General features: G+C 39.7%; 3 non-coding genes across 3 annotated transcripts; all 3 read left to right on the top strand.

Moving 5' to 3' along the window:
• The first annotated feature begins 362 nt into the window (after positions 1-362).
• Positions 363-469, top strand: LOC141369665 (U6 spliceosomal RNA). Its single transcript, XR_012373461.1, has one exon. It is a non-coding gene; the product is annotated as a U6 spliceosomal RNA (small nuclear RNA).
• Positions 470-1,642: 1,173 nt separating this feature from the next.
• Positions 1,643-1,749, top strand: LOC141369661 (U6 spliceosomal RNA). The gene has a single exon (XR_012373456.1). It is a non-coding gene; the product is annotated as a U6 spliceosomal RNA (small nuclear RNA).
• A 1,174-nt stretch (positions 1,750-2,923) lies between these two features.
• Positions 2,924-3,030, top strand: LOC141369664 (U6 spliceosomal RNA). Its single transcript, XR_012373460.1, has one exon. It is a non-coding gene; the product is annotated as a U6 spliceosomal RNA (small nuclear RNA).
• Positions 3,031-16,065: the final 13,035 nt, after the last annotated feature.

Genomic DNA, 16,065 nt, shown 5'->3' with positions numbered 1-16,065 from the left:
TTCTGTTTCTCGTACCACTGACAAGTGTGTCTTGTGCTTTCTGTGCCGCTGCTACATTTATCATTACGCTCATCCCGCGAAAAGCTTCATTCTCTCAGTTACCCCGTCCCTAAACGCGGTGGGAGGTTAAATCCGTCCGTGTGCCCAACCCAAGGAAAGCTTGTTTGGTAGTACATTGTGCTGGGCAGAGCAACGGTTGTGGGGGCGATTTCCTAGCAGCTCGGAAGCATCTGCCAAGCGGATACATGTAAATGTGCTGCACTGGTGCGAGTTTACCAAGATGGTCTGCTTGTCCTCACCACCTGCCTGAGAGCTTGCTGAGAAACGAGGCATATAGGGACCTTGTTAGGGTCGTTGTGTTTGTGCTTGCTACGGCAGCACGTATACTAAAATTGGATCGATACAGAGAAGATTAGCATGGCCCCTGCGAAAGGATGACACGCAAATCCGTGAAGCGCTCCATATTTAATGCGTCGTTTACAGGTTTGCTTTTAAAGCCAGCGGGATACGCGCCAACGTCAGCCTCCGAATCTCCGGTGTATGGTCACCTGACATGCCTTCCTTGCGATCGTGACCGATTACATCACGCGTGTCCACCCTTGCACCAAAAACAGTAGAAAAAAGAAATACACATCGAATGTTCTCAGAGGAGGAGATAAAGGTTTGCACTGAGCATGGCTGAACTGCGATTGGAGGCCACTGGGAAAACTGTTGTTTGTTTCTTCAAGCTAATTGCCTCTGTTGCTCCAAGTCCTCGTTTTGTCAGGTTAACAACTTTGGCGAAGCCTAGACTGAATCTGATGCTGTGGCTTTCTTCCCCTCCAACCTCTTCTTTTTTCAATAAGTACGTTATAGGCCACACCCCCACGTACAAAAATGAGGGAGAGCATGATAGAGGCCCATGTACAATAGTCAGAAAAGCTCCAATCAGTGCCCTGCAATTTGCCTTTATCACGAGCCTTTGTTCTGTGAGGTCCAGGCGTGTGGGCCTTCTCATTTGCCACCATCTTGCTGATCCTCGGCTCGGTCGCGAGTTCCCATTGGTGGTGGGCTTAGCGCCTCAACGTCAGCTTTTGTTTGGAATGACAACATGGTTTGTCTCATTTCAAATTGCTTTGCTTAAAGGTTTTGCCAAGTCTTGGAAAGAAGAAGGGTTTGTGGCCCGCTTTCAGTATGAATGGATGCAGATGCAGTAAAGACCGTTTAACAAGCAACTTTCTTTTGTTTGAGGCAGCTCCTCAAACACAGCATGGTTGAGGCCGCGCCCAATGCCCCTTGTGTTCTGTTTCCCGTACCACTGACAAGTGTGTCTTGTGCTTTCTGTGCCGCTGCTACATTTATCATTACGCTCATCCCGCGAAAAGCTTCATTCTCTCAGTTACCCCGTCCCTAAACGCGGTGGGAGGTTAAATCCGTCCGTGTGCCCAACCCAAGGAAAGCTCAGTTGGTAGTACATTGTGCTGGGCAGAGCAACGGTTGTGGGGGCGATTTCCTGGCAGCTCGGAAGCATCTGCCAAGCGGATACATGTAAATGTGCTGCACTGGTGCGAGTTTAGCAAGATGGTCTGCTTGTCCTCACCACCTGCCTGAGAGCTTGCTGAGAAACGAGGCATATACGGACCTTGTTAGAGTCGTTGTGTTTGTGCTTGCTACGGCAGCACGTATACTAAAATTGGATCGATACAGAGAAGATTAGCATGGCCCCTGCGAAAGGATGACACGCAAATCCGTGAAGCGTTCCATATTTAATGCGTCGTTTACAGGTTTGCTTTTCAAGCCAGCGGGATACGCGCCAACGTCAGCCTCCGAATCTCCGGTGTATGGTCACCTGACATGCCTTCCTTGCGATCGTGACCGATTACATCACGCGTGTCCACACTTGCACCAAAAACAGTAGAAAAAAGAAATACACATCGAATGTTCTCAGTGGAGGAGATAAAGGTTTGCACTGAGCATGGCTGAACTGCGATTGGAGGCCACTGGGAAAACTGTTGTTTGTTTCTTCAAGCTAATTGCCTCTGTTGCTCCAAGTCCTGGTTTTGTCAGGTTAACAACTTTGGCGACGCCTAGACTAAATCTGATGCTGTGGCTTTCTTCCCCTCCAACCTCTTCTTTTGTAAATAAGTACGTTATAGGCCACACCCCCACGTACAATAATGAGGGAGAGCATGATAGAGGCCCATGTACAATAGTCAGGAAAGCTCCAATCAGTGCCCTGCAATTTGCCTTTATCACGAGCCTTTGTTCTGTGAGGTCCAGGCGTGTGGGCCTTCTCATTTTGCCACCATCTTGCTGATCCTCGGCTCGGTCGCGAGTTCCCATTGGGCGTGGGCTTAGCGCCTCAACGTCAGCTTTTGTTTGGAATGACAACATGGTTTGTCTCATTTCAAATTGCTTTGCTTAAAGGTTTTGCCAAGTCTTGGAAAGAAGAAGGGTTTGTGGCCCGCTTTCAGTATGAATGGATGCAGACGCAGTAAAGACCGTTTAACAAGCAACTTTCTTTTGTTTGAGGCAGCTCCTCAAACACAGCATGGTTGAGGCTGCGCCCAATGCCCCTTGTGTTCTGTTTCTCGTACCACTGACAAGTGTGTCTTGTGCTTTCTGTGCCGCTGCTACATTTATCATTACGCTCATCCCGCGAAAAGCTTCATTCTCTCAGTTACCCCGTCCCTAAACGCGGTGGGAGGTTAAATCCGTCCGTGTGCCCAACCCAAGGAAAGCTTGTTTGGTAGTACATTGTGCTGGGCAGAGCAACGGTTGTGGGGGCGATTTCCTAGCAGCTCGGAAGCATCTGCCAAGCGGATACATGTAAATGTGCTGCACTGGTGCGAGTTTACCAAGATGGTCTGCTTGTCCTCACCACCTGCCTGAGAGCTTGCTGAGAAACGAGGCATATAGGGACCTTGTTAGGGTCGTTGTGTTTGTGCTTGCTACGGCAGCACGTATACTAAAATTGGATCGATACAGAGAAGATTAGCATGGCCCCTGCGAAAGGATGACACGCAAATCCGTGAAGCGCTCCATATTTAATGCGTCGTTTACAGGTTTGCTTTTAAAGCCAGCGGGATACGCGCCAACGTCAGCCTCCGAATCTCCGGTGTATGGTCACCTGACATGCCTTCCTTGCGATCGTGACCGATTACATCACGCGTGTCCACCCTTGCACTGAAAACAGTAAAACAAAGAAATACACATTGAATGTTCTCAGTGGAGAAGATAAAGGTTTGCACTGAGTATGGCTGAACTGCGATTGGAGGCCACTGGGAAAACTGTTGTCTGTTTCTTCAAGCTAATTACCTCTGTTGCTCTTTGGCGATACCTAGACTGAATCTGATGCTATGGCTTTCCCCTCCAACCTCTTCTTTTGTCAATAAGTATGTTATAGGCCACACCCCCACATACAATAATGAGGGAGGGCATGATTGAGGCCTACGTGATTTTTTCCCCAATCCACTTCAGATAGGAGTTTTACTTAAACATGATCTCAGGGGCAGAACGAAATATGATTGGTTCACAAAAATGACCAATGAAAGTGCTTGTTGGTGTTTTAAGCAAGTGGTTCCCAAACTTTTTCAGCGTGCGGCCCCCTTGTGTACGGTGTGTTCCTTCGCAGCCCCCCAAAGAAAATTTGTGACAAAAAACTCTAAAACTCAACATTTTAATAAAAAAAAACATTAAATTATACAAAAAAGTAGTGCTTTTGGTTAGCCTATTTTTTTAGGTTCAATTACACAGAATTCATGATAAATTAATATATTTCATAAAATGTCATAAAACTGGGTCCCCCCTGGCACAATCTAGCGAGCCCTCTGGGGGCCCCGGCCCCCAGTTTGAAAACCTCTGTTTTAAGCCCTCAACCGGAGCCTTCCAGGCAGCTTCTGCAGTGAAGCAGTTCGAGCTGTTTTGAATTCAGCTCGAAATGTTTTGAGCGTTTAAGTTACATTTTTTCACGTTTTCTTGTGTCTGTGGCATGACTTTCTTTTCCATACTAGTTTCACGTATTGGTTACTCAATTGTTTTTCCTATTTTCTTACCATTGTCGCTTGGGATTAGGGTTAGAACGATTTTCTGTTACATAAAATGACATCCTAATCCAAGTGAAAACAGTTTAAAAATCTGATGTTTATATACATAAACCAATGCTTAAAATGACATCCGCATTCATGCCAAACCCAACTTTTTCTTCGCAGGAAAACAGTTTAAAAATCAGACAAAAAACCAAATCTAACCCCAATCCCAAATGACAATGGTTTGAAAAAAGGAAAAAAGTGGAGTAACCAATACGTGAAACTGGCATGAAAAAGAAAGTCGTGCCACGAACACGTGAAAATGTGGAAACACATTACTTAAACGCAGGGTGCGATTTGTGAAAAAAATGGAGGGGGGATGTTTTCATAGGGGTCGAATTCGGTGACGGTGTGTACGTATACCATATTTCGCCATTAGTCATTTTCTACCCACCACTTTTAACTTCTGTCCATAATAATTTGACTTTTGGTTTGATTTTTTGATTGTTTTCAGTGGTTATGAGGAGCCATATGAGAGAGAAATTTGTTAATCATTGTCCGACCTAACAAAAATCCATTATAATATTAATAAAAAAAAATTTAATATTTCTAATTAAAATATTTCTAATATTCAGAAATGCGCTCTCCGCTTACGAGCTCTGATCGGAACAAACCCGAACCTCACTGTCTGCTGAACTTGCGCAGAAACATCAAAATATAACCAGCTTTTTAAAATGGATTTAAAACTAAACATAGGGGCTAATCACACCAACGCACTAAACGCTTAGAAACGCAAAGCACGACGCACTGCCTTTTTTAAAAAAGAGAAGTGTGACGCGGCTTTTTATATTGCTAAGCAACCACCGAGTCAGCTGTCTTGTCAATCAAATATTGAAGCGTGAGCGCTATTTTGCTGTTAACTGTCATTTTAGCAGAAACTTTAAAAAGAGGGTGCTTACTCTGACCTTGATTGAGGTGAGAGGTGCACAAACACGAAGGAGAGAGTGAGCGAGTGGAGTCTTGGCTGTTTCTCAATTCCAAGAACGCAAAGAACGGACTTGCGTTCTCATGGAGACTGGTCTTACCAGGCGACCTTGGAAGAAAGAACTCAGAAGGTCGCGAGAACACAGAACGCACCTGTGAGAATTGAGATGTATGTGATCTTCCTGCTGGTCACGTGACCTCCCCAGATTTCAGCGCGCAAGTCTGCACTCGATGCATCCTCGATATCAAGAACATATCCTGGTATTTTCATGCGCCCTCTGTACTTGCGTTCTTGAGAATTGGAATTGAACTTCACCGGTTAATGATGACGTACAGCGAGGACACAAGGACACAAGATCGCTGAAGAACGCATATTGAGAAACAGCCCTCTTCTTCAAAGCAAATGTAAACTTCCCTCAACACAACGTAAGGCCCGCCTCTCCCCTCATTCGATTGGACAATGGAAAGGCGCGAATGGCGTCGGGCGCTTCTCCGCTCTCAGCGCTCCTTCAAAAGCGGGTGGTGTGTGGCTGGCGGCAAAAACCGCAAGGTGTTTGGCATGCATAAACAGTGCGCAAACGCTCCCTGCCCACAGAATATCATTCAAAAAAGGCGCCTGCAACTGCCATAAATGCTTTTGGTGTGATCAGCTCATAATTCTGCTTGTCATCATAAACAGAGAATCAGATTGTGATGTTTATTCCCGCTTTATTAATATGCTGAATAATATGCTGCCTTCCTCCGTTTCGACACACAGCTCCATCTCGCAAGTGTTGATAGGCTATAACTTGTGAGGTGTAACCAGTGTGTAACCAATCAGATAGCGCCGTGGGCGGGACATTGAGCAAGTCTGCAGAGTGGTGAATACAGAGAGGCTGCGCAGCAGCTATATCAGAGCCAGCCAAAGTAGCACATTTTAAAATAAAATGAACTTTAATCAGACCACAGATCCATGATAAGTTTTGTGATTCGTCTCGCCACTAGTGTAGTAGCACTGATCAGTGATGGTCGTTTTCGAAGCACTGCTTCATGAGGCTTCGAAACATTTACGAATCTTTTGTTTCGAATCAGTGGTTCGGGGCTTGTTTCAAACTGGCCCAAGTCATGTGATTTTAGCAAACGTGGCTTCATTACGTCATAAGTGTTTCGAAACGTTTCGAAAATCCGATGGTTCACCACTAAGGGGAGTTGATCACATGACCAGTGTCTAATATGTTTAGGTGAACTCGGGACAGTTTTATTATGAAAGTTCATAAAACATTTATCCTTCTGCACTGCAAAATCACGGGAGTTAAATTAACACTGCTCAGTGTTTATATAGGTCCACTCTCCAGAGAGTTAAAAAAGTAACACCGGAGAGAGTTAAAAGCAGCAATCTCTGACTTTATCCTCTCTATCACCATCTCTGTTTGAAAACTGAAATTGCATTTTAGATCTTACTTGTAGAGATATTTTTTCTTATCTTGGAAGTAGATGTTGGCTGTTTCATTTAAAGAGTAACTAAACCCTTAACCAACTTTTTTTAGTTAATGATCTGTAAGAATGATGCTTTATTAGTGCTGTTCATTGATTTTAGTATGTTTTTTGACATTTGGATATAAAGTGTTTCAATACTACAATATATGGTGTAAAAACGTCTGAGTGCTGCCCTCTTCAGGTTGAACGGTGGCTACTACAGTTGAATTTTCCTATTGGATGTTGGGTCCAAAAAGTGACTCGTGACGTAAGCAGGTTCAAGCTCACCACGCCCTTGTTACGATCTCACCACATGCTTGGTACGAGCTTAGTTCGTCCCCTCTATCTCCGTTGGGATCTGCCCACTTTTCTTGCATTTTTCAAATAATGCCAGTGGGTGGAGTCAGGCTCTGAACAGGGGTTTAGTTACGCTTTAAAGTCACCATTATTGTGATCAGTGGTTGTTTTAATTGGACTTTGAGTCTTAGTCTTAACTTTTCAGCTTTTTTGGGTTATAATTACATGTGTTTAAAACATGTTTGTTGTGGCGAAAGAGGAAACACTAATGCATTTCTATGGTTGTTAGGATATACTTTCAAATAACACTCTCTCATCCTGGATGAGATATGTAATTTGTTGATACCCAGCATGCATTGCAGCATGAAGCTTTTCATTCTATTGTCACCATCATTGTGATTTATACTCTGATTCTTGATGTTTGTGTGTCTACATTATGCAGCAGTTAATTTGTAAGTGTCAGTGTTTAAAAATGGTTCAGAATGAAAGACTGCTGAGATGGCTGGATTTCATACTACAGTATCATATTATTAACAGAAATAAACACTTCTAGTAAGAAATCACTGAAGAAATCATTTTTAAAGAGAGTGTTATTTGAAAGTATATCCTAACAACCATAGAAATGCATTAGTGTTTCCTCTTTCGCCACAACAAACATGTTTTAAACACATGTAATTATAACACAAAAAAGCTGAAAAGTTAATACTAAGACTCAAAGTCCAATTAAAACAACCACTGATCACAATAATGGTGACTTTAAAGCGTAACTAAACCCCTGTTCAGAGCCTGACTCCACCCACTGGCAATATTTGAAAAATGCAAGAAAAGTGGGCAGATCCCAACGGAGATAGAGGGGACGAACTAAGCTCGTACCAAGCATGTGGTGAGATCGTAACAAGGGCGTGGTGAGCTTGAACCTGCTTACGTCACGAGTAACTTTTTGGACCCAACATCCAATAGGAAAATTCAACTGTAGTAGCCACCGTTCAACCTGAAGAGGGCAGCACTCAGACGTTTTTACACCATATATTGTAGTATTGAAACACTTTATATCCAAATGTCAAAAAACATACTAAAATCAATGAACAGCACTAATAAAGCATCATTCTTACAGATCATTAACTAAAAAAAGTTGGTTAAGGGTTTAGTTACTCTTTAAATGAAACAGCCAACATCTACTTCCAAGATAAGAAAAAATATCTCTACAAGTAAGATCTAAAATGCAATTTCAGTTTTCAAACAGAGATGGTGATAGAGAGGATAAAGTCAGAGATTGCTGCTTTTAACTCTCTCCGGTAACCATATCTGCTTTTACACTATTTTGACCAGCAGGGGTCGCCAGCGTGTGTGGTGTTTTGAACTGCTTCGAAAAACTGAATCAATTTTCAAAGCAATTGGTTCAATTGATTCAAAACTTCGAAAAGCTTAATTTCTCCCATCACTTCTGATCACTTTGAGGGGGGGATAAAAATATTTATGCCGAGGCAGGGATATATTGAGCAGAAAGGGGGGTAATCCCACGTAAAGCAGAATTTGCGTACGCACAAAAGTTTTCAGATTTATAAAACCATGCGTACTCCAGAAACTGCGCAAAATTCCATTGATAAATCCCAGTGAGCGGAAAAACGTGCGTACGTGCGTCCCGCCCCATCTCCTCCCCCAAACAACCATTTATGGAGTGTACAACCCTTAGTTTTACTGGGCATAATGTGGTCTGCATATCATTTTAATATGGATTGACGTTACAAAACGCAAGGAAAATATTGTCGCTGTCCGATTAAAACCTGGATTTCCAAAAACCGCTACTTACCCATACGGCAAAAAAGTATATATAATTTGTATATATAATTTATATATATATTTATATATATTTAAATATTTATAAAGCATTTTAAAGCATTAAAAAATATATTTAGCCCTTCATATATTTGAATTCAAGGAAATATATATACGTTGCATTGGAAGAAAAACTTTGTTACGAACCTGTAAACAAAAGGTTAACATTAGTTTCAACTTATAAAATATACTTTATAAAATTTACTTATTTAGCATATATTTAAAATATACTTTTGGCCAGAGAAATTATAATTTTTTGCCTTATAGGTTTTTATGAAATTATTAAAATACTGTTTAAACACTGGCATTGTCAAAGTTGATACTGGTTTCACATATGGCCAGACAGGTGTCATTATATTCATAACATTTTTAATGTAAAACAAACTCAGAGGGAGATTACAAGTTTTTGACCAGCGGATGGTGGAGATCATTTCGGGTCATGTTCGTCTTTATCTGATGCGGCAAGTGCATCAATTATAGGCTACCATTACATTACATTACATTAAAACATAAAGACAATGACAGCGCAGCTGCGTAATACATCATTAAGATATTAAAAAGATATAAAAGATATAAAAAAACAAAAGTTCAGTACAAACGAAAAGTTCAGTGCAAACTTTAAAAAACATATTTACAGGTAAGCAGATGAAACCAGAATATAAACCAATGAGTTTAAATACACTCTTAAAATGAATGTGTTAAATTAACACATCTTGTGTCTAGTTAAGGACAACACATCTAGTGTGTTGTCCTTAATTTAACACATCTCTGTGTTATTTTTGGAACAACACACTTTGTGTTGTTTTAACACATCTTGTGTTGTCCCTTTTATTTTTTATGAACTTAAATGACACTTAATGTGTTAAAAACAACACATAATGTGTTAAATAGTTTAACACAAAGCAATGTGTTGAAATTAACACATCCAGGGTGTGTTAATTTTAACACATTGCTTTGTGTTAAACTATTTAACTGATTGAACTTTTGTGTTCACTAATTCTTAGCTTAAGTTGACGTGTTGTTTTGCCCACATATCCCAAACCACAAGGACAGCGTATCAAATAAATCATGTGTGTAGAGACACAAGTGATTACTGACTTAATGTCAAACTTTTTTCCAGTTCTAGGATGACAAAAAAAGGAAGTTTTAAAGGTGTTAAAGGAGGGGCTAGTCCAAGATGTGATTTACCCCCCAGTCACATTAGCTACAAGCGACAGAGACAGAGCGACAGGCTACCATTCATTTTCAATGGAAGTGGCCGTTTGCCTGCGACAAGCGACAAGCTCGGCGCTGCGCGAGCAAGGCGGGGCCAAAATAGACAAGCAGGCTATTTTATGCAAATGCTGAGCGATGCGACAAAGCGACTATTTCATTAAACCTTATGTACAGGCCTTACCTGCCTACATTAGGGACTCAACTGATTTTATTAACAAGATTTCTGAATTACATGATTTACCTGAGAATGCTCTGTTACTGACTTTGGACATTACTAGTCTATATACCAACATCTCACATGAGAAGGGACTAGATGCCCTGAAGTATTATCTTTCTACACGTAGTGATGTTATACCTCCGACTGATTTTTTGATTGACATGGCAAAATATGTTCTGAAATATAACTATTTCAGCTTTGATAAAGACTATTATCTTCAGATAAGTGGCACAGCTATGGGTTCGATTTTTGCCCCCAATTACGTCAATTTGTTTGTTGGTTATTTTGAACAATGTTTTGTGTCTAATCCTGAAAATAATCCATATTGTTCTCAGATCTTGAAATGTTACAGATATATTGATGATGTGTTTTGTATTTTTTTGGGCAATCACAATGATGTTTGTAAATTTGTGTCTATCTTGAACAGCTTTATTGAGGATTTGGAATTCACTTGTGAGATCAATGACACCAAAGTGCATTTTCTTGATATGTGGGTCTTGAAAAATGATGGGAAATTGATTAAGACTTTATACACAAAAGATACTGATCGTAACACATTACTATTAGCCAACAGCTTTCATCCTATCGCTTTGAAAAAGGGCCTTCCAAAAAGTCAATTCTTCAGACTAAGAAGAATTTGCCATTCTGACACTGATTTCATCGAGAAGGCTTCAATTATGAAAAATAAATTCTTAGATCAGGGATATCCCTCTAAATGGATTAACAAAGCTTTTAGTGTAACTCTCCATAAGACACGCGCAAAGAAGACCAAATTATCTAAAAAACATTCTTTCACTTTCATTGCCACCCATTCTTCTCAATCTCATCTGATTAGATCGATCTTCAAAAAACATTGGCACCTTTTGTCTTCCGATTCAGAATTAAGTGTCATTTTCCAAGATCCCCCATTGATTGTATTCAGAAGGGCTAGGAACTTAAAAGATTGTCTTGTACATGCTTAATTTCAGAAGTGTACTCCGAGTCCTTCACAGAGATTAATCAGCCCTTCACCTAATGGAAATTATCGCTGTGGAAATTGTGCACAATGTAACAACACCTTTAAAACTTCCTTTTTTTGTCATCCTAGAACCGGAAAAAAGTTTGACATTAAGTCAGTAATCACTTGTGTCTCTACACACGTGATTTATTTGATACGCTGTCCTTGTGGTTTGGGATATGTGGGCAAAACAACACGTCAATTTAAGCTAAGAATTAGTGAACACAAAAGTTCAATCAGAAGAAAGGATATGAATTACCCGGTAGCTACCCATTTTAATGCACTTAATCATGATATTTCCTCTCTACGCTTTTGTGGAATTGAAAAGGTGAATATGCCACCTAGAGGTGGTGATATTGATTTACTATTACTGAGACGTGAACTCTATTGGATTGATACTCTTCAAACTTTATCACCTTTAGGGTTAAATGATGAAGCACTGTTTAATGTGATGCTTTGAATTGTTGATTAGACTTACATATGAGTGTTGTATCGGGTTGCATATGTTAAATGATATCATGAGTTTATTGAATTGAGATGTAATCATGTGACTTTTCTGAATGATGCACCTATCATGTGACTTGATGTATCTACACTGTGATTGGACATTTGTCCATTTAAATTTGATTATGTCTGGAACAATTGTAGTTGCCTGATGAAGATTAGTTGATCGAAACGTTGCAACGCAACTTTCATTAAATATTTTTTTTTCAGCAAGCAGACACTAGCTGTATGTTAAAATGCACTCGTTGCATCACTTGCATGTTTAAAGGAAGACAGAACGAATTGAGAGGAAAAAATATACTGAGAAATTATTGTCAAATAATATTGCAGCCACAGAAATGCAATTTTTGTTGTAACTTAATGAATGCATTGTAATGTGTAATGTGCTGCCTTATACTGTATGTCTATAAATTAAGTTACACATAAGCCTGTATTATTTAAACACCAATAACCAGTAAGTAAAGTATTTCTTCACATATGAAGACTACCTCTTTAGACCTACCCGAAACAGACATTTGTTGTGTTGTGTTACTATTCACCTTTATATTATTCATGTTTTATAGCACCTTCCTATTTTACCATAAAAGTACCCTTAACTATTATGAACTTAAATACTTCTCAACAGGCCCAGTAGCTTGCTGGATTGGAGGGGCAGTCAGGAATTTTGGGTTGGCAATCATTTGTCGACTAAAATTATTCATACACTAAATGATGGATGTTTTAATCAAATTTTATTTGCATCTGTATTATAATAAAGGGACATGCGTTTGTCCTTTTGCATGCACAAATTGGGTATTTTAAATGTTGTTGCACGGCAAATGCACTAGAAAGACAGACAGACAGACAGATTTTGTCATGCATTTTTTTAGTGAATCAACATATTCATTGCTTTGGTTATGTATGTATTTAACTATTAAGATGTATTTGAATTGTTTTTAGCTGGTTGTATATTTACATATTAAAATTCTTAATGTTCTGTACTGATTATATTTTGATGTATATCTACTAAATATTAATCTAAATATTAATCTGACTACTGTATTTACCCTTAACTGTATTTACCCTTAACTAAATACAAAATATATCAACAAAGCAAATGCTGGCAAAACTAGCTGTGAACAATATACATCTCTCTGGACTTTCACAACTTTCACCTTAAAAAACAAGTCTTCTGCTTCTCATGGCAAAAAAGGTCTACATTTCTCCATATCCAAGCTGTTAGTATTTGATTTTTCATTGACCAAATTGATTAAATTGCTTTTTCGCTTATGCAACATTGTGTATGAAATGAGTTAACCCTTGAATGTGTGGAGAAGGATCTTTCACATGATGCAGAAGACACTCCAATTACTAAATCTGTTACATACGACCGATGCAACTCGGGAAATGCTTCCTTGTACCTGTTTGCACATCGCTGAAAGATCTGATTTGGCGGGAAACTCATAGGTTTGGTAACACACACTTCATTTGTTAGACTTTCTCTTTTACTACCAATTACTAACAAGAATGCTGGAGTGGGCTGACTGAACTCAAATCAAAAAAGGCAAGTAAGCTCAATGTCTTTATCAATGCAAGTTTTTTTACTTTGAATCTACTTACATCTCAGTAATTGCTCTGTCCAGAATATGCAGCAATGATCTTTTCAGAGACATGCTAGTATGGCGTTTAATCAGACCCAAAAGTCGCGCGCATAAAAACCACGCGCGAGATACGAGCGCGCAGAACACTATTCGCGCGGGGACAAGCGTCCTCGCGAGCGCACAGAACACTATCCGCGCGCGGAAAAGCGTCCCCGCGAGCGCGCAGAATACAATTCGCGCGCGGAAAAGCGTCCTCGCGAGAGGGCACCTCCGCTCAGCGCGCACAAATGTAGTCACGCGAGCAAAGGCTTGGATGAGCGCTCGCTCGACTCGATCAAGATGACTTTGGGGGCGGGACATTGACTGATGTCTCCGCATCTGTGATTGATTGTTAGATTTGATTAGTGACACGCATGATGCCTTGTTCCACTATCCGTAGCCAGTCAATCTAGGTAGAGAAAACATGTTTTAATATGACCATTATGTCGGAGTAGGTAATTTATGTTAAAACATTAGTCATGTTTAAACCATGCAATGAGCTTCCCTTACAAAAATGAACCATGGTTTTACTACAGTTAAAACCAAAAAAACATGGTTACTGTATAGTAAAACCATGGTAACCACAAAATAACCATGGTTTTGATCAGACCCGTCGCCAGACCTCAGTCTTAAGGGGGGCATATGAAATGCATGGGTGGGCACACTTATTATTAGCCTACAGTACGTATACACTTATAATAATATATACTCTATTCGCGCAGCACGTAATCATCACGTTAAACATAACCATCAGCAATATGACCAGATAGCCTACACCACATTACACATAGAAGCAATTTTATGAATATCCATAAATCTATACAACATATTACATGTAACACCAGAGGCATCTCTCAAACATTGCATTTTAAAGCAGACAACAGAGGGATATGCATTGCCATGAGACACGTGCGCACAGAGCCGGATTAACCCAAAGGCAAACTAGGCACGTGCCTAGGGCCCGATTGGCGGGATGGGGCCCAGACAGAGGGGGAATTTTTTTTTTTTTTTTACAAATGTCCCATCTACAATTTCGCCGCTGTCGGGCGGGATCCCCGTATCTCCAAAACCATTATTTTTCAGGAAAAAAAAACGCCGTATTTTTTAAGTTATTAAACATTATTTCAATTAAAGACGAGCTTTATGGCTCGGGAGCAGAGAGATACGAACTTATGCTCTCATTGATAAAATGGTACGGACACAGACGTCGCCGCTGCCAGCAGTGTTCAACAAATACTGCGGTCACATTGAGCCTTAAAGACGATGCTTCAATAGTTAACCAAAGCTGACTGTAGTATACATCTTACTAAACTCGATTTTAAAGGTTTACGATCTTTAAGTGATGCAATACAAAACACGATGAGCAGACTGCTGTCTAATAAGTGGAAATGAATCTGCTCGCAAACTTACCTTCGTGGCTCAAGGGCTTCCTTCTGCACAGAAGCATTACAGCTATCGAGTTTTAATAAATGTACTTAAACCTAACTATTTTCACTTGTTAGTGCCTAACAAACAGAAGTATTATATTAATTAAACAGCCATTTTATCTCCAATAAATAAAACATTTGCTTGTGTTTAACATTCACAAAATAATTTAATGGTGTTATGCAAAACATTTAATTTAATTCATAATTGAATTCAATAAAAACATTGCTGCTTGTGTTTTACATGCACAAAATAATTTAATGGTGGTATCCAAAACATTCAATTTAATTACAGTATTATATTAGATACATTTTAAAACTTCAATGCATGTATGATAAGCCTAGTAATACGTAAATATTTAAAATACATCAATAACTGATATCATAGGTTAACACAGATAAAATCATAGTTAAGTCTTTCTTTATTAAGCGTATTACTGAGTGTATTTGTGTTTGTGAGTTTGTGACTGTTGTTGTCTGAGGTGGTGACTCGGATGGGGACGCCAGTCATCAGAATGGTTGATTTTCAAGTTCATAGTTCTAATCTGTACCTGACAGAGTTCCTTTAAGGACACAGACATGGTTGCTGCAAAAAATAAATAAATAAAGGACAAACGATAATTTCCCTACGTTATATAAGGCATGTTTGCGTATAATAACGAGGCAAAAAAAACAGTTCCTTGCATAATTAATTCATGACTGCAATGGCAGAACAGCGGGGTCAAGATTTTTTTTCTTTAAGCCCCACAAAAATCACGTTAGATACCAAACATGATAACAAAACCAATGGATAGTGGCTAACTAAGTCAAATGCAAGCAATATGTGCTTTAAATTCACTTCACAAACGTGAATAGCGTAAAGAAAAATCTAGCAGCCTCAGAAACGATACATTAGAGTTTAGCACTACCATTACTTCGAGATAAAACTGTTATACATAATATAAAATAATTCATATAACTGAAACATAAATAACCAGTGTTTTGAGGAACTTTACCTCAGTGGACCTGTTGCTCGACGAGGATTTCGTTGCGATTCTCAATCTTGAAGAGAAATATGCAGCGAAGCTCTCCCGCGGATTACTGACACCTATTGGTTATTTACTGGTACTACTGCCTTAACAATGACACTCCCAATGGATAAGGTGAGGATAATTTAATAGCATTTAATAGAGCCGTGTAATGACGTATAAATAATACATTTAGCAAAAAATTGTCTGATAGACTGGTTAATATAGAACACATGACTTAATTTGGTATACAAACAACCAATTTGTAAGCAAAGACTAGGCTTTGTAAAATGTGAATTCACTTTTATTAGTAACTTTGGTAAGTTTCAGATTTCAATTCATAAATAACCTCGATGGGGGGGCCCAAAAAATGCAGCCTGCCTAGTGTAGTCCATTTATTTAATCCGGCTCTGCGTGCGCACACACACACATTCACACACACACACACACACACACACACACACACACACACACACACACACACACACACACACACACACACA

Source organism: Misgurnus anguillicaudatus, chromosome 14, assembly GCF_027580225.2.
Source record: "Misgurnus anguillicaudatus chromosome 14, ASM2758022v2, whole genome shotgun sequence".
In the NCBI taxonomy this organism is placed as follows: domain Eukaryota; kingdom Metazoa; phylum Chordata; class Actinopteri; order Cypriniformes; family Cobitidae; genus Misgurnus; species Misgurnus anguillicaudatus.
This window is presented reverse-complemented; position numbering and strand designations above follow the sequence as displayed.